At 40.7% G+C, this 18,946-nt stretch overlaps 1 protein-coding gene across 1 annotated transcript in view; it reads right to left on the reverse strand.

Moving 5' to 3' along the window:
- LOC109031260 (acetylcholinesterase) overlaps positions 1–17,555 on the reverse strand; it is a 158,208-nt gene extending 140,653 nt beyond the window's left edge. Inside the window, exon 1 of the mRNA XM_019042694.2 lies at positions 17,205–17,555. The gene's annotated coding sequence lies outside the window, so the exon portion shown is untranslated. The remainder of the gene's footprint in view (positions 1–17,204) is intronic.
- Positions 17,556–18,946: the final 1,391 nt, after the last annotated feature.

The raw sequence follows: 18,946 nt of genomic DNA on the forward strand, positions 1-18,946 counted from the left end.
GGGATTGGGCTCGCCTGTGCTCGTTAAATTCATCCTCCTAACTGATAACAAGTATGCCTTGAAGTTGCCAGATTTGTCCACACAGTAAACTCAATTTCATAGTACTACAAATTTGAAAAAAGTAACGATTTAAAAGTACGATTTCGCATCTACAGTGCACCATTTTTCTTTCAGACCTTGGGTAAGTGCAGCAATTAATTACTTACACCGAAGTTCAAAGCATTAAGTAGTACTCTGCAGCCGTGAACAGTGCTGAGGTCTACCGGGCCGAGGAAAAATCACATAACTCGGATGTAAAATCCTATGTAAATGCGTGGCTCTGGCCGAGCGAGGCAGAGATAGGATCTCATTGAAAAAGTCACCATTGAAAGCGAGTTGAAGATGATAGAAAGAAAGGATAGAACAGGAGAGACCTCGGTGCGGGCAGATGAATGAACGTAGAGAAAAGAGGGGAAAGAAAAATTAAAAATAAAAAATAAGCAGAGTTGTAACTAGGTCAGGTAACGATCATCCATTCTGCAAAATGAATGGGAGACTATTTTGCCCCGAGAACGCCACGCGAGCTACATGCCTAATTCTTGTTCTTGCATTTCGGAGCTCTAGCACTCTTTGGTTTCTGAGTCTTCTTCCTCCTCCCGCACTTTTCCGACACCATTTGCTCCCGCCACTACCGGTGAAATCTCTCTCATATTTTTCCATCTTCAAGTCTCACGCTCGAATGGACTCATCACACGATATAAACAACATAAAGCCTTCTTCTGCCTCTTGTCTTTTATGCTTTTTTAAGCTAGACTTGAAAATTCGCTTTTCTTTGGCTGTGGGTTTCTCTATCACGATCCTGCACTCTTGGAACATTTTAGGGGTTATGTTAGTCCATATCCGTGGGTTGCCGCGAATATGGACAGTGTGCCGTAACGAGGCTTACCAAAATCACGTGCTTCGCCGCTTTATATACTGATCTACAAATACATCATATCAAAAGTCAAATTGAAAAAGAGGGAAAAATCGATTAGTAGGATTTTTTTGGAAGGGGGGGGGGGGCAACAACTCTTAGAAATCCCAAGCCAGGTCAAATTGATCCGATTATCTGTTTGAGGAGGCAATACAACCTTAAAAAATGATTTGACGTCGAATTGAGAACAAAATTGTCAAGACAGCCGGAGATAGGAGAGATGTTTTCGGGCATCATATTTTAATATTTCTCCCGAATCTAAGCTAGCCTAATTCGTCGTTCCCCTCACGAAAGAACGTAACTACGTTTCAATGTTGCCAAATTTCCTCTCACCAAATTTATTTTTATCGGGCGAATCTTGGGCATGTCTAACCAACAATTTCACTGATTTATCTTCAGATTCTAATGCAAAAATCAGATAAATTTTAGGGAGGAATTGCACAGGTACATTTTTGTAAAAAATTGAATTTTTCGAGTCCATTTTGCAACCTTGGAATGGGGTACGTTCCTTCATGCGGAAAACGACGAATGGACCACTAGACAAGGTACGAATTTAAGCATTCTGATACATATTTTTTAACCAAAATTTCATGTAAAACACGATGCGCACAACAAAAATTACCGAAATTAACTCCTTACAATGATATTAAATGATTCCTGATGCGTGAATTCAAACCACCCGCTCATTAAAACTCAATGCTCTACGTGATTCACATCGCGGGCTGAACATTATCATGACAGTCTTTGCGATATAAAAATCTGGCAACCTCAATTTTGACGCTTGCGGGCTCAGCTATAGCAAATTGCTTATAATTTGAACAACACATGGTGGGTTATGAACAGTGATTGATTGAGAGGCTAACTGAAACTGTTGTGGTGCGCGATTTGACTCACGTAGAGCTTTGAGTTTCTTGTGAGCGGGCAGTTCAAAATCCGCGTAACCAATGTGAAATTAAAAGGTTAATATCTTCATCAGGAGCTGGTTTCAGTAATTTTCGTTGCGCGAATCGTGTTCTACGTGAAATTCTGGTTAAGAAACATGTATCAGATTGCTTGAATTCGTACCTTGTCTAGTGGTCCATTGTCAGCATAAAATTACAAGTCGCACATTGCGAGTATGCCTCGCGCCATATCGCGCCTTCAATTATGCAGATACTTCACGGACATCCATCAAGCACGAATAGTTGTATCTCTGCGCCGTCATCAACGAGCTTAATTTCCTTGCTCCATTTATATATTATGTTTCTTTCCGTTCGTCTTATTTGTAGTGGTGCTTTAAGGGCTACGTCAGCAACACATCCGGCACAATGGGCTAGAATATTACCAAAAAAAAAATATTAAAAAAGGAGAAGATATCGCTCCTTTACAAACATAGAAATAACATAAAACTCTTTTACTTAAAAGTTAAAAACTCTATATTATTAATAAATTGTTTTATAATAAGCATTTGATAAATACGGATCAATTTGACCAGATTTGGGACTTTGCGTAAAAGTCTTGCGTATAAGGGTTAATAAGGAAGGTGAAATGTTAAAGAAAACGTCTGTGTTGAGTTTCAATTTATTGAACCCCAAAATGCAAACCGCTCCCCCAACAAGTTGGACTCCCATAGTCTCCCTTTTTTATGAGGAAAACTACAAACAAAGGAACTAACGGAACTAAAGGAACTAACTTACAAAAAAAGGAAGGTTCAGGAACCGTTCAAGAACCATCAAGCGCGAAACGATGAGTTATAAACTTTCAAGCGTCGCACCCTCTTACTTCTTCCCCCCCCCCCTCCTCCTAAAGCGTCACATTAATGCCTTCACGAGAAGTTGTTGTATTTTAACTTATTTAAAATTAAATAACAGTATTTTTGCAATTTTATGCATTTTTAATGTATTTGCCGTCGAGTAATAATGTTTTCCGCACGCTTATTTTCTATTCACAAAGCTTTTAAAGTTAATTTACAGCCTGGAAGAGACGCGAGTGAATGCGCAAGTAACTCATGCCCGTTTTTGAAAGTGCAAAAGTTAAAGAGAATAGATACGGTAAAAACTTTTCGGAGCTGGCGGGAAAGCAAGCCTAACAAACTTCCAGTGTTAGCGGTATAAGTTATCCTGATCCGAATTAATTTTTTACTATAATATGCTTGATGGTAATCGCTAAATTAATTAAAAGGCAGGACATTACATACCATCATACACAAGGTGTACGAAATTGAGAATAATACTCACATTCGCACCACATTTCACATAATTATATTGATTAGTCTGTCACTAATTTTGACCATCGCTCCAAATCTCGTGGGATCAGATAATAATTTTCGGAATCTTATTGAGTTAAACTTCACGTACAGCTGAGAAAATTGTGAGGAAGTACGCAATAAAATAAAACATAAATTTTAAAATATTTTTTTTTTTTTTTTTTTTTTTTTTTTTTTTTTTTTTTTGAGCGGTAGGTTTTCTATTTTGATAGAAAAGTTGTTAATTTTAACATTTCTTCCTGTAAATGTAAACGGTGAAAAAAAGCTTTAAAATGATAATCTGGCTACATTCGGGACGGAAGCAGGAGCAAAACCATAGAATTGGTTGTGTATGCGGGTGGATGTTTGCGTTTTTACATGCCCTCTTTCATAGTTCATAATTTCTCTAAATGAACCCATCGATTAGATTTTCCATTCAAACCTATGCTTCCGACAGAACTTCTCCTACAAATTGAATTCAAGAATTTAGTTCACAAAATCAAAGGTCTCTTTTTTATCTTTAATCGTTCATTTTCTAAAAGTGTGTACTCATGGATTCTAACCTTATTATTTATAAATTCTAATAATATCTCATGACACAAATAACTTCGTTAAGAGCGAAGAACGCTGTATAATTGTGGATGCTGCGAAGGAGAACTCAAAAGAAGAGTGCTCATTGATTCTTCATGTGAGCCTCTTGGAGCACATTCGCCCGTATGATGCAGCGCGTGGCGAAAAGAGCTGAGCATAACGAGGGATAATTGGACAGCTTAATTGAAAAAGGCGTGGAGGCCCAAGGGATCTCATTACACTTACGCTGTTCTTCATGTAAGCCGTTCAATTGAGTGGAAAGGCCGGATAACAATGCCCTCGCACACTGGGGCTCCAGCCGCTATTTGCATAGCAATCTTGGTGATGAGAATCTTGACTATACCCGTCGAGGCAATCGAGCCAACAGGTGGGACAATCTCGGCGAGCTAATTGCCTCTTTTATCGGCCTTATAAAATCTCGCCGTGGATACCCTGAGTTTGCCACGACTTGCAATCTTATTGGACGCTCAAGTGGCTTGTTTCGTGATGCTTGTGAGTTTTAGGCGAATTTTTGCGAGTGGGTTTGGTCGACTTTTTCAACCAGATCGATAGAGTTGCAAACCAAAGGTGAAAAACGCTGTTCTGCAGTCGAGAACTTAACGCAGCTGCTTGATGAATTTTGGCCAACGTTTGCATCCATCCACTTTCCGACCCACCTCGGGAAGTGGGTCGAGAATTTTGGATTTTTTTTTTTTTATTTTATTTTATTTTTTTATTTATTTTTTTTTTTTTTTTTTTTTTTTTTTTTTTTTTTTTTTTTTTTGCTACGAAGTTTGTCCTTGACATGAAAAACGGACTATTCGACATACATAACTCAAACTTTCAACATTTGTTTAAAATAAAGTTGAGAACTAGATTTGACTCAAGTCAACACAACAAGACTCTACTCTTCACAGGTCGCGGTCCGAACAATATAAAACGCCTTCAAATGCGTGTGATACTGTGCAACACACCGAAGTTCAAATAGTTGTATTCTTAGGTTGGAACCTAACTCTAGTGAATTGCTCTACCAACCTGAAAACCAAATGTTAGGTTGGTAGTAAGTTAAAAACTTCGACCAAATCCACCCGCGAAAATTTGCCTCATGAGTTCCACATTCCAAAATTCTTGTTTTTTTTTTTTTTTTTTTTTTTTTTTTTTTTGGGGGGGGGAGTCAAGAAAGGAGTTCATTAGATACATTATACAATTAAAGTATACATGGATGGATATCTAGAAGAATATTAAAGCTATCGATTAGTATAAGTAAGTATAAGTAAGTAACTATAACTAGGGCTGAGTATAAGTTAAAAAGAAGCTAAACTAAAGTAATCAGGAATTTACTTCACGGGACACGCCTAAATCACCGTATGGTACATCATCGGCTGGATGTGTTATAAATACTTATGCACAAGAAATATTTCTCTAAACGGAGATAAAAGGAAAATTCTCTGTAATTATTCAGCGAATCGATTCGAATAGAGCTACTTGATGAAGCTGTCGCATACCGCAAGAAATTGCGACTTAAATGTGCTTTTGCGCTTGTGAAATTCGAGAAACAAGATAATGCCACTGGTTTTCTCTGTAAAAACTTCCATATTTGAAAAGAGCTCTCAAAGTTGGGATTGCCAACGTCACAGTGGTCTCTCCGTGCACGAATTGGGAGCAAGTGCATTAACAGTGTTGCCGCTCCGTTTGAGAATTTCAAAAATAAAACCACGACAGACTTGTTAATAAATTTGCTTCCTGTTAATGCATGCAATTTTTCATTGGATACAGAGGTGGACTCATATCGTAACATAAGCTATCTTCTTCTCATGGTCTCAACTTTGAAAGCTGTTTTTTTTCAGCTTTGGAGTTTGTCTCAGATAAGACCATAACGACATATCGTGATCCTCGCGAAATTGTATGTGAGGGAAGATACTATAAGCTTAAATCTCCAGGGAACGCTAGAGTTACATTTGATCGAGTGATTTGAGAGCTGAAGCTAATTACTCAATGGATCACTAGACAAGGTACGAATTTCAGCATTCAGATACATGTTACTTGACCAAAATTTCACGTAGAACACGATGCGTACAACGAAAATTGCCGAAATCAACTCCTCACGAAGATTTTAAATAATTCTTGATGCATGAATTCAAACCACCCGCTCATGAAAACTCAATGCTCAACGTGATTCACATCGCGCGCTAAACGTTATCATGATAAACGTAGTCTCTGCGATATACAAATCTCTCAAAACAACGGCTCGGACTGGACTCCAAGAAGACGATTTGGTAGGTAACGAAAACGCGCTACAGTCGTCCATTATAAGAAAATGGTAAATCTCCAATAGTAACAGTGTAAGTTTCCAGGGTTTCTGTTTGTCTCTGGAGCCAACACCGGGATTTTTGTCTTTAGTTTCTAATTTAGACGCAAGTCCTCGAGTTAACCCTCTCTTCTCAGAGACGTAATTCTTCACTCCCCGGACAGAAAAAAACGTAACAAAATTTCACTGTCGCAAAATTTGCACTCGCAAGTTGTACCTCTGCAAGGAAACCATTTGGCATTTCGAACTGAAAATTTTGGTGATTTTCACTCTGACTGCGCGCAAAAACTTGGCCAGATTTTGGAAATGAAATCGCACGGTTAAATTCTAGGAAAAATTGAATTTTTCGTGTCAATGTTGCAACCTCAGAGTGAAGTTACGTTCCTTCGTCCAGTAACGACAAATTTCTTACAAGCACACATTCTTTCCGGATTTGAAATCCAGTGATTTGTGGGACTTTAAATCCTCGAACGTGCTCAGCGGCGCGGCGCACAGTGGATCGAATCAATAGAACCGGTTGGACGTCCAATTCATGCATATGATTTGGAAACTTTAAAAGCTGATGGGACCGTTTATACGAAACGTAGAGATTTAAAAATGGTCGCATCGGTTTCCTTGTAAAATTCCCTGCAAGAAAGATTCCGTAAAATTTATGGTGTGATGAAAGAAACATGAAAATTTGCAGTTGCAGTGAAAAAAGTGCACACCTACCCTCCTGCGATGGCCGGACCTACTGTGCGGCTTGGGCGCGTCGCAAAGTTTGAAGAAATACGTGCGGAATGAGGAGACGAAAGTTTTTGAGAAGCGGGAATGAGGAGCGTAAACGGGACGGAGGAAGGTGAAAAATGCAATAAAAAAGTTGGCGAGACAACGCAACGCCAAGCCAAAGCCGCCCTGCGTCCTAGTGTCGGAGGGAGAACGAACGCTCGATCAAAGCCATTCACACAGACGAGAACGGCGGAAACTTTTTCAATCCTGCATTTAAATTTATGAGACTTTTTCATGGTGACGATATGAAGTGTCGCCCTAAGTACCTATCACGCTGTTGCGTCGTTGAGCCTCCTCGAGGAGGAGTCCGTTGTCGCTGATTAGCCGTCTTCAAATCGCGGAACTTGGGATCAAAATTTCCCGGGAAAGTCAAGCACCGGGAATGGCAGTGATCTCAGGAACGTTCCCAGCGGCTCTTCCAAGTGTGAGTGATTAGTGCGTACTGGTGCATATGTGTAATAGTGTAATGGTGACTTATTACACATGAGTGAAATGGTATGTAATGTGGTTGCCAGGGTCTCCCTGGAAAGTAGACTTTAGTTGGACATTTTTCCATTTTTCCACTATTTTCCATCATTTTCTACAATTTTCCACCATTTTCGCACCGATTCGCGGGTTAATAAACAGATCACCGTTAGCGTCTAGGTCTCGATTGGAGATCTAAATGGGTACTTTCCCAGCATGGGAACGAGAAAGATCCTGGAAAAATACCCATTTAGATCCCCAATCGAGACCTAGACGTTAACGGTGATCTGTTTATTAACCCGCGAATCAGTGGGAAAATGACGCGATGACGTCATGCAGGAATGATTTTAAAAGTGTTCCTGAAATTCCTATTTGGACGGAATGAGGCAAGAAAAAATAGAGTCACGTTTTCACAGACACACCCTAAAAAATTATTTGACATATTAAACATCAACATTTGCAGGCAAGTCAAACATTTCAAGTGCAATCTATCCTAGAGACTCGTTTTATTGTGTCAGTATTACTAGCTCGCATGTGCTCCCCAAAAAAGCAGGGATGAAATTGAATATTTTCATAGAGCGAAACACAAGCTGTGCTCATCCATTTTCTAAACAAAAAACACTGAAGCGTATCAGTGCAATGTGGTTTTTGCACGGGTCTATCATGTACCCCTCTCACCGGGGCAGGAAGTTTTAATGAGAGGTCCGGGGTTAGGGCGCTTTGACAAACTTTCTACATGTACTAAAACACCTGCGAGAGAGGAATTCATTCACACCCGCCCTGCAAATTATGCAACTCAATTACGCGGATCCATCGTTCTTTTTTGTGTTCCCCGAGCTCTTCAGCGTAATTTCATTAGCTCCAAAGCGTATCACTCTTTCTGCACGGCCCCATCACACACGCTTGTCCCAAGACGTGCTAAATTGTGAAAGAACTATGCTGTCGTGTTAAGAGGGAACGCCGTATGAGCCTCCAGACGTTGCTATATTTCCTCCGATAAAAAACGAATTTACTGGAAAAATTCTCAATATTTTGCCTTTAATTTTTCAGACTATTTCTTTCGAAATTTAATCTAAAACATCTGAGAATCTCAAGGCGAAATGGACCGAGTTTGACAGAAAGGAACTAACCCACATACAGTTGAAACTGAGAAAAAGAGGTTTGAAGTTGTATTTCTTTATAAAGCTCAATGTAGGAAATAAACTTTAGCCCCTCTTAAAACGGACTAATCTTTTTTCTCACCTTTGACTTTTTGGCAGAGGAATGTCTACGAATAGTGGAACTCAAAAACATTCTTAACTCAATTTTTTTCGAAAATGTGGGTTGGTTCCTTTCTGATGAACTTAGTCCAAATATTCATAACTTTCCTCAGAAACAAATCTTTACTCGGAGGAGATTTAACAACGTCTGAAATCTCATACGGCGTTCTTCCTATGCACGGCAGTATGTTTCGCCGTCTAGAATCCGGGAGAGAATTCAGGCGGGGTTGTTGTGACTCCTCGCTTGCAATGTATTCGCGCTAAGTTTTAGTGGGCGGAGGATATTTTTACGGAAAGAAATTAATTTAATTTGACGTATTTATACCGGGAGGAACTGTGTGAGAATGAATTGAATAAAAAGGAGTAATAAAGCCCCAAAACCCCATTACATTATTTCTTTGAATTCTATTCTTTACGTATAGTTCCATTCATAGAGTTCCCTTCAGCCAGAGACTATTTATTTTAAAGACCACGGTATACTGGTTAAGTACGCGTCAATATTACGTAGGGAGATGACCCTTTTTCTAATGAATTGTTTTTCAACAAAACCAGCTATAAGCGTACATAAGCTCATTTGCTCATCCACCAGGGGAAGGTTTCCGTGAGAAGCTCAATTTTTTAAATATTTTGAATGCGGCTCAGATTAAAAATTATCGATTTTGTCATTGGAGCAATTGAATCCGATTAAATCATCCTCCCGTGAGATTTTTAGGGAAGATTCAAGATTGCTGAGAGCCAGACAAAAATTAAAAACGCGTTCGGGATATTTGATTTCTAGCATTTCTTTAGCGAGAAATGTGGAGCGGTTCCGTAAAACGACGGCCACGCCTAGGGTTGTGAGCCATCACAAAATCATCTGTTTGTAAGGTTCTCCTGTTGACACTTCTCCATTACTTCATCAATTCCCACCCATTCCCAGGTGCGGCGCGAGGGACAATGCGCAATTATCAACAACCCGGCGCACAGTGGACCGAGTCAATAGGGGAGGTCGGACAGAATTATAAACTTTAAGAGCTCACAACTTCGTTTCTACGAAACTTTGAAATTCTAAAAGTGGTTTCATTGGTTTTCTCGTAAACTCCTCTTTTAAAATATAAAATATGAGCCAATAAACATGAAAATGTGTAGTTTCAGTCAAACATTTCATGTCGGACCTCTCTAATTGACTGGATCCACTGTGCGGCGCCCGTGGCACGGTGTCAATTAAAAGTTGCCCTCCCCATCCCCCTTCTCTTGCTCTAGGCCAGAGACAACTCCGTGCTCAGAATCAATAAAGTCGCCATGAAACTTTTCCAGCCAAGTGGCTTAGGATTAGAGTTCATATGCCGTTGCCGAATCGGGGAATTCGGTGACTCATGATACTTTCTCGGGCAAAACTTTTAAGACCTCTCTCCAGGCTACCTTGACTTTAAACCTCCTTGGAATTGACCTCAGTGTAGGGCTCCCAGTTTACATAAGGACTTTTCCGAGATGTTTTGAAGAAAATCAAGGGTTTCGAGATTCACTCCCATAAATTTCCGGCCTTTTTTCCCTGTGTGATTTAATCGGCAAGATTTCAATCGAGGAACTATGCGAGCTTGTAAGGAGCAAATTTGCTTACACGGTGTATTTGAAGGCGTTTTGTCGTTTGCCATTTGGGATTTCAATAGTCCTGTAACCTCCCATTGCAAGGCGTCAGCCAAATTCTTCGTACTATACAAAGTTTTTTTGGACAATTTTCCCTTGTTTATAGTAGAGCCAGAGATTCTTGAAAGTCAGAAACCAAATAAGAGAAAAACTTATATACGCGTCCTCAAAAAGGCATTTTTTGGAGGGAGCCTTACCTCTCTTTTTAGAGAATCATTTTTGGGCCTACATTGGGCCTATTTTGGATTTGCAGGCGTCAATTTGAAGTGAAATTTTCCATTTTTCTCAAGTTTGCTGCAATTTAATCGCAATTCGTTCGGGAACCTCGACTTTAAAGATCATGATCCCCGTTTTATCCACCAAAGAGGGCGGAGGAGGTTTCAGGACCATAAAATTAGAATTATTCAGGGTCGTTCCATGTTCAACGTCGCGGTCTCTGACTCCGTGCAACCTAAAACAACCGAGAAAAAAGCCCGGTTCGGGTAATCTGAAACACCCTGCATATCGAAGGATTGACGTAGCCACCAAAACAGTTTTTTTTTTTTTTTTTTTTTTTTTTTTTTAGAAAGTTTAACGTCGCACAGTGGAATGGGTCTTTGAAAGAAGTCGAACATAAAATTGTTCATAAAAATTGTAATATTTTACGTTTATCTTGTCAAAATTTTAATTTTCAGGGGTGCTTTCTACAGAAAATTTTACGGCAAACGAATGAAACTCTTTTTAATACATCAACATTTCATATTAATGAAGATAAACGTTTTTAAAGTTTTTAAATGATGTCCGACCTCTCCTAATGACTCGATCCAGTGTGCGGCGTCTCGACGTGAGAGGGCTGAAGAAAAATAACTGATATGATAGCTGAGATTGAAATTGGCGGTGGGAATGTTATCCAGGGAGAGAGAAATGCATATGGCACGCTCGGGTTCCAAGAATAAAAGCCACACTCTGGATAAAGGCGACTGTTGAGCGCTCGGAGCTGTTCACGAAAAAGGAATGGGAATGTGGCGTGCTGATGATCACCTGTCGTCCACTTCCGCGGGGATACAAAAAGGCGCAGCCGGCTCCCGAGCGAGGAAATAGTTGTATTTCCGGGAAACAATTCAGACATTAAATAAAACGGAACACCTCAAAAGGTGTTGCTCTACGAACCGAAAGTCGAAAGTGCGCCGTGAATATCAAAGGGGAATCGCGTTCCTCTGACCGATAACTTCTCGAGTCGGGGTTTATTTTTAGAGTTCCGCTGCTCATTTCGCCAAGGCCTCGGGTCCTCGGGGTTATTTTTCGCGCGAGGGTTTCCATCCGCCGCCTCTCGAGTTGCTACTCTTTGCCGCCCCCTCCGTGATTTGAAATTCAAATTCGGCTCCCTGTCAGGACCATTCGCTCCCCTGGAATTCCAGCCTATATTCCTGTATGCGCTTACGCTGTTTAGATTGGTTTTGCATCCACCCCTCCGCCCCCCTCCCCCTCCCCCTATCTAACGCTTGTTTTCCGGATGCGGATACGAAGCTGCCCGGAGGAATCCGGCAGTCGATTATTTGGACCGCGTTAAGTAGAGAGGAACCAAGCAACATCAGCCATTGCCAAATTTGATTGGGCAATTTCATTTTTTACATGGAAACGCTTTTGCGGATTTTCGTGCAAATTTCAGTGAATTTTCTCCAGAATATAAAATAAAATCCTTAAAAATTTCCAAGGAATCCATACAAACATTCTCTCGTAAACAATTAAACTTTCCAGTTATATTTGGCAATAGTTGATGTGACATGGTTCCTTTCTGTTAAACGCCGTCCATTTATAATAGAGGTGAGTTGAAAAGACACTTTTTAAGGTGTCGGTTTTTTCGTGAAAATTGGAAAGCTGCGCCCTCCTCCCTCATTTTAAGTTTGGAAGAAAACTTGTTCTTTTCAAAATTCTGACAACATCCATGATTTAAATGAGATGACAATTTTGTTTGGGGAAATTTATTGGTTTTGAAGAACGGGTTTGCAGACCCCCTGTTCTCCTAACAACGCCACCACACTTATTCCCAGCCTCGAGAAGAAGCTGAAGAATTTTTTTTTTTTTTTTTTACCTCGCGTTTGTTCACTTACGGCTGCAAGAGCTTCATACTAGCCGTAAACTCGTGGCCCAATCAGAAAGCGACTCAATTTAACTGTAATAAAAAGATACATATCGACGGTGAAAGTCGGCAATCACATAACTCGTTTGCGGTGTCTGAAAATCTCCGCCTCTACGTCATTTTTTTAAAGTAGAACAAATTGATATTATTTCTTGAAGTTTTTGCAGGATTTTCTTCGCATTGAGAAGAAAAATCATGACAGTTTTAAAGAATTGCCGTTGAGTAGTTTTCAATTTAAAAAATAAAGTATATGACAGGAAGTCTGCGACGTCGCAAACCGAGTTATGTGATTGCCGACTTTCACCGTCGATATGGTCATACCCTCCCGATACAAATACTCCAGCTCTGTCTCGAGAGAAATATTTGTTTCTCTTAAGCAATCCTCCGCCAATAGTAATATTGAGAGAGTAACATAGACCGGGTTTCTCAAAGTGTCCCGCTTAACTGTCATACCCCCTAACTAACGCCAAAATGTCAAATACTGCAAAAAGCTTTTAATGCCTACGATGTGTTATTGTTGACGTTATCACGGGTGGTGGCGGGGGAAAAGGGTAAATTGGTTTAGAGGCTCCCCTTCAGTCCCGGGCGCACAGTGGAAAGAGTCTTCGGAACAAATCGGACATGAAATTTTTAACAAAAATTGTAAATCGTAATGCTTATTTCATTGCGTTGTAAATTCTAAGGGGTGTCTCTCGTAGAAAATGTCACGAGAAAACCTATGAAACCACTTTTGGATCATCAATACTTTGTATTAAGGTGTTCCATGTGATCTAGGGCCGAGATCCGCCACCACGCTGCGCTGCCTCACGGTTTGCGTCTTTGAGAAGCAATAACTATCGTAATGTACAAGATAGTGCAAAAAACTGATCAATAACGCGTAGCAGCATTAATATTGAGTAGAATGGCCTCAAATTTGTTAAGATTCATTGTAGGTTTAAAACTGAAACTACGATAACGCGGACGTTGCCCATTAACTCAATGTGTAAGAGAGAGATAGCGCTGTAATGACTCTCTCTCTTACATACTGAGTCAATGGGTAACGTCCGTTATCGTAGTTTCAAGTATAAATTTACAATAATTCTACACAAATTTGATGTCACTCTACTCAGTATTGATGCTGCTACACGTTATGGACCAGTTTCTTGCTTTACCTTTTTCGTGACGATAATTTTTGCTTCTCAACGACACAAACCGCATAGCAGCGCAACGTAGTGGCGAATCTCGTCCCTAGATCACATCGAATCGCCTTAACGGAGTTATAGCCTTTTAAAGTTACAACATTTTGTCTGAGTTCTCCATTCGACTCGTTCCACTGTGGGGCGGGAAGAAAAAAGGGAGGAGATGGGCTTTTCCCCCGGCTCGCTCCCGTTTTAAAGTTGCCTCCGGTTGGCGGGGAGCCACGTATTTACATGCAAAATACGGCGACTGGTGCCTCCAAGTCCAAATGCCAAAAATAACAAATTGAAATTCACAAACATGGCGTGCACACGTCGCGCCCTCCCCCTTCGCCAATCGCTTGAATGGTTTCTCTTGGCAGTGGCCCTGCTGTCAAACGAGAGTAGAAATCAACGGGTTCTTCCCGCTTTTGCGATTGTAGAAATCGGGCGGATTTAATTGCACGAGCCGGCAACCGTGTGAGCAAAAGCTCGTGTTCGCCGTTTTGAAACCTATATAACTAAACATGTTTGACGGTTCTTTTTCTTCGCATCACCCGTCTGCGAGGAGAAATATCATGAAAGATCGGCACGTGTCATGCGAAAGTGTGGAATGAACACATATGTGATGCGATCTGAAAATAAAAATCCCAAGTATTGCTCATGAAAGTGCGGTCATTAATGGAAACAAGGGGTTTAACTCAACAGGCTGATATAGTGGCAACGTTATTCTTCAGATTTTGGACACAACAATTTGCAGTGGTTTCAACCAATATAGGTAGTCGTGGTAACACATAGCCTTATCACTTGTGTTGACTTACTTTTTGTTCCAGTTTCATTTCCCCCCCCCTTCCATTTACCGGACCGAGACAAAAAGTCAACACAAGTGATGATGACACCCGACAAAGTGCAAAATTCCCCTAGTTTACATAGCCTTATGTCCAAATTCTGTATTTATTTATTGTAATCTTGGCATTGAGAAACACGTAGTTAAGCGAAGAGGGTTAAAAAAACAGCTTCCTATTTACTTTGCAATGTTCAAAATCTCATTTCCTATTCTAACTTTTTCGGAGGAAATCAACCGACATCTCGACTCGAAAATTGTTGCAATTTTCTTTTGCCCTCATGAAAGTTATTCCCACAAATTTTTAACGGAAATGTTATTTGGTTTTAAAAAAAAAAAAAATTGGAAGAGGAAATGAGATTTCAAAATACTGCTATGTGAACTTGACTGATTTGCTTACCTCAATCCAAATCATAAATCAATTAACAACGCATGAAACACGAGAGAAGATTGCGAGAAACACTCAGACGCATCTTACCACCATGATGCAATTACGCAGTCATGCACGCATGATGCAGTCATGTGTTTGTTCTCAATGGGATCACCGAATATAAAACGAGGGTCACAGCCATTGAGGCACCGAATGAGTCTTAGAGTCAAAAATTGTCAATACGACTTTCCCCCTCAATTCGAGTCTAAACACTGGAGTTTAAGGCTTGGAAGAAAAACTATCCTCTGTTTCTCAAAGAATAAGTCGCGAGCTGTTTAGTTCATCTCAGTGCCAAAAGAGGGCATGCATAAAGTTGCACTATGTAATGGCCACGTTGTACCCTGAACATGATAGATGAAAATTTTAAGAAGTTTTTATTCTCTTAATGCCAGCCACAAATTGCGATGAATCCAGTTTTTTTTTTTTAAATTTTTGGGCGCTTTTCCTCTCAAAATTTTTTCTGAAAACCTTTATATTCCTCGGTATTAAAAACTTAATTTCTAGTTTTTATTCAAACAAATGCTCTTTTTCTCGCGGCCGTTCACAAATGTTCACGTGGGCCAAACATTTGTCTCTAAGTATACTTTGTTTATTTACTATCATCATGTTTTAAACATATTTCTTCGTTTCCCGTCACGAAAGGACGTAACTACATTTCAATGTTGCCAAATTTTCCAGCGCTAACTACACAACTACCAGAAGAATCTTGGAATTTTCAAACGAATAATTTGACCAAAGACATAAAGACGGAGTGCTCGTATCTAAAAGCACGGGGGAAAAATGAAGCCTGGTTTGGCGCTGGGTGCTTGTGTGAGTGGGTAAATGAGCGCGGGAATCCATGGCGGCAAACAGAAATTTGATTTGAACTTGTCCTCTTGATTTTTCCACATTTCTTCTTTTAAACGTGTTTCAAATGCCTGAAACGATTATATTAAGAAAGTTGGGACTGCGTCCTAATATAATACACCTACTTTTGCTCGGTAATAGGCAGTAATCTCAGATAAAGTTAGTTTTTCTTTTGCTCATGGTGGTTCTGCCGGTTCAAACAGGCCGTTACAGTCCTAGATGACCGTTACTCCCGAATGAAATTAATCGGTCGACGACGGACTAAAACTAACCTAAAGTTAAAAAAAATATGAGTGGGTAAGTGAATTTGGGCAAAAATCAACCTAGAATACTTTGTTTCCGCAATTTTATTTAGTTCCCGCCCTACATTTGAATTTCAAACTTGTCCCGATTTCGCCGCCAATCCTCTAGCCAATAGTAGAGGTGATTGAAGAGAAGCTTCATTTTTTGCTTTTAGCGCTCCGTCTTTATGTCTTTGAATTTGACTGATTTTAGTTCTGATCTCATGCGGAAATCGGAGAAACGTTAGAAAAAAATTTCACGGGTACACATTGGTAAAAACTTGAGTTAATTGTGTCAATTTTGCAATCTGTGAATGGAGTTATGTTCTTCCTTCCGGGGAACGATGATTTGTATACATCATTTTAGTTGTCAAATAAGCATTTCACTGAAAAGCCGCCCTAAATCACCTAAAAAGAGACCTGCTAAAAAGGTCCAAATTCAAACAACTCCTCGATTTTTACTTTTCCGGAAATCCTTCCCCAGCGATTAGTAAAATAATACAACTTCCTCTTGTAAAAATCTCATTGCGAGAGACATGTCAATCAATTTAAGGCTTATTTTCACACTTAAACTTAAATTCAACGTTTTAGTGAAATTGCGAACTTACAGAGCTTCCTGCTGCTATGCCGTTGTTTGTGTGGTTTCTGAAGAGAATGTTCAAAATTATTACTAAATGCAATTCGATTTAACCAAAAACCTAGTCTGAGGGAATGGTCCTGTGATGACGTCAAGATCAAATCAATCTGCATGTGACAGAGGCTTATAGTCCTATCGAATGGTCATTGAGTTGTAGTTTTGTAGCTCAACCTGGATATATAGCCACGGGAGGGGGGGACTATACCCATCTCTTCCGACTAACTGGAATTTTTACTAGAAAAAAGAATATTCTATAATTTTTGGACCATCTTAATCTTTTAGGTGTCCTTCATCGCGCAACTTTTCCCTTTTGATCCTTTAATCCACCGCCCCCCCCCCCCCACGAAAGAGAACGTTCTTTTAAGGCGCATCTTTTTAAGAACTCAAAAATCTCCGTGGAAAATGCAACGTTTTGCAGAGAATAGGCTCCTTAAAAATAGTTCGATTAGTTTCGCCGATTTACGAAATGCAAAATGTAGAATTTTTAGCGCACATCGAGCATGAAACGTTGGAAAATCTAAACTTTGCAACGCTGTGCTTCGATAGTCAACTTTGAAATTAAGAAAAACTGAAATTAGCAATTCGTATTATCGTTAGTCTTCATTTTTGACAAGTGGGTGTTATTTTCAGGCTCCGAGTAAAGAGGCCGAAAAACAACTCTTTTTTAAGGATATTTGGAGGATTGTCGGAATGAACAGAGGTAAAAAGCATAAAATCTCACCTTGGGAAAAAGCAGCTGGATAAAATTCCTCAGAGCAACACGTAGGAGGTGAAAACCAAACACTCCGTAAACCGGACGAGTAAGCGTAAACTCGTAAAGAGAACCCGGACTCGTAAAACTAAACTCAACGACGCGGATGACGTACTGGAACGACGCTACGTCACGACAGGAAAGACAGACGCGAGGACGTTAACTTAAACTAAGATACGTTTACTTAACCTATGATATGCGATTGATGATATGTAAGGGGTGATGCGTGAGCAATGATATGTTTTGAGATCCGCGTGGCGGCACTTGTCGGCGGGCGTAACGGCTCCCTTCGGCTCGTCGGGTGCTAACTGGTGGCCGCTTCGGCGGGAGGTGCTCGCTGGCGCCCCGGCGCCCCGCGCAGGCGTCCCAGCTCCAACACGTGCCCTCCCGACGAGCCGAAGGGACGCCCGACGGGACTACATCAATTTTTGTACGCAATTTTACCCCCCCCCCCTCCCCCCCGTCCCTGCGGGGTCCGCGGCGTTACGATACAACTCGGCTACGCTTACTACGCGACAACCCAAGCGTCTGTGACCCCGCGGGATCCATCCGCGACGGCGGCGCTTTGCGCGGGTTAGGTGCGGCCCGCTCCCAACTCCCGGCGGAGCACGGTCCTCCCGCCGTAAGGAACAACGCCGTATCAACAATCCGGAGTTGCCAAATTTCCCTTAAAAAAATGTGTATTTTTGACAACATTCATGCATGCTTTTCCTTGAAATGGAGACGTTGCATGTGTGAGGGATTTGCGATTTGACAAATGGACGTATTTCTATCAGACGGAACTATGCGCATTAAGACATGAGCCCTGAGACTCATAAGAATATGTGCATAACAGGGCTCACTTCATAATGCACATAGTTCCGTTTGATAGAAATACGTCCAAATGATTCCTATGTAAAAGTTCGCGAGAAACACGACGGTTTTCTCTGAAATTAACTCCCAAGCTCAAAAAAAGCTCTCAACTTGAGGCCAAAATGGAAGGGATATCCAACGCTATCCTGAGAGTCCAACTCTACATCAAGGCGAACCCTCCATGCAAACATAGGGAGCAAATACATTGACAGGGCTGCCACCTCATTTGGGGACTCTAATCACGGCAACCCTGTCAGTGAATTTGCTCCCTATCTTTGCATGTAGAGTTTGTCTTGATGTAGAGGTGGACTCTCAGGACAGCGTGGGATATCCCCTCCATTTTGGCCTCAACTTGAGTGCTTTATTTGAGCTTGGGAGTTAATTTCAGAGAAAACCAGTGGCAACATCGAGTTTCTCGCGAACTTTTACATAGGAATCATATGTCAAATCGCAAATCCCTCACACATGCAACATCTCCATTACGTAGAAAATTTTCTGAAGATTTAAGAAAGTAATATTTGCAGTTTTCCCAGTAAATTCGGTTTTTATCCGAGGAAACCCGGCAACCCTGGTAAAAATTGGCAGTAGAATCTGAGTTCCAAAATACTATAGACCTACAGCCGGCTGTAAGATGTCCAATAGCTTCTATAGCCGGCAACACAATTTCTTATAGCCTTTTATAGCCGATGGCGATTAAGCAACAGCCTGACGATAAACTGTATACTAAACTTTACTAATTACGGAGGATTTACGCTAGGACTTAGTGAGTTTTTGGACTACCGCTGTCTTTTTGGGCTGTAGTATCTTGATTTATTTTGCGAGGAAAGCTCCGTACTTTTGAAGGATGCCTGCCATTCCTA

This window comes from Bemisia tabaci, chromosome 4, assembly GCF_918797505.1.
Source record: "Bemisia tabaci chromosome 4, PGI_BMITA_v3".
In the NCBI taxonomy this organism is placed as follows: Eukaryota; Metazoa; Arthropoda; class Insecta; order Hemiptera; family Aleyrodidae; genus Bemisia; species Bemisia tabaci.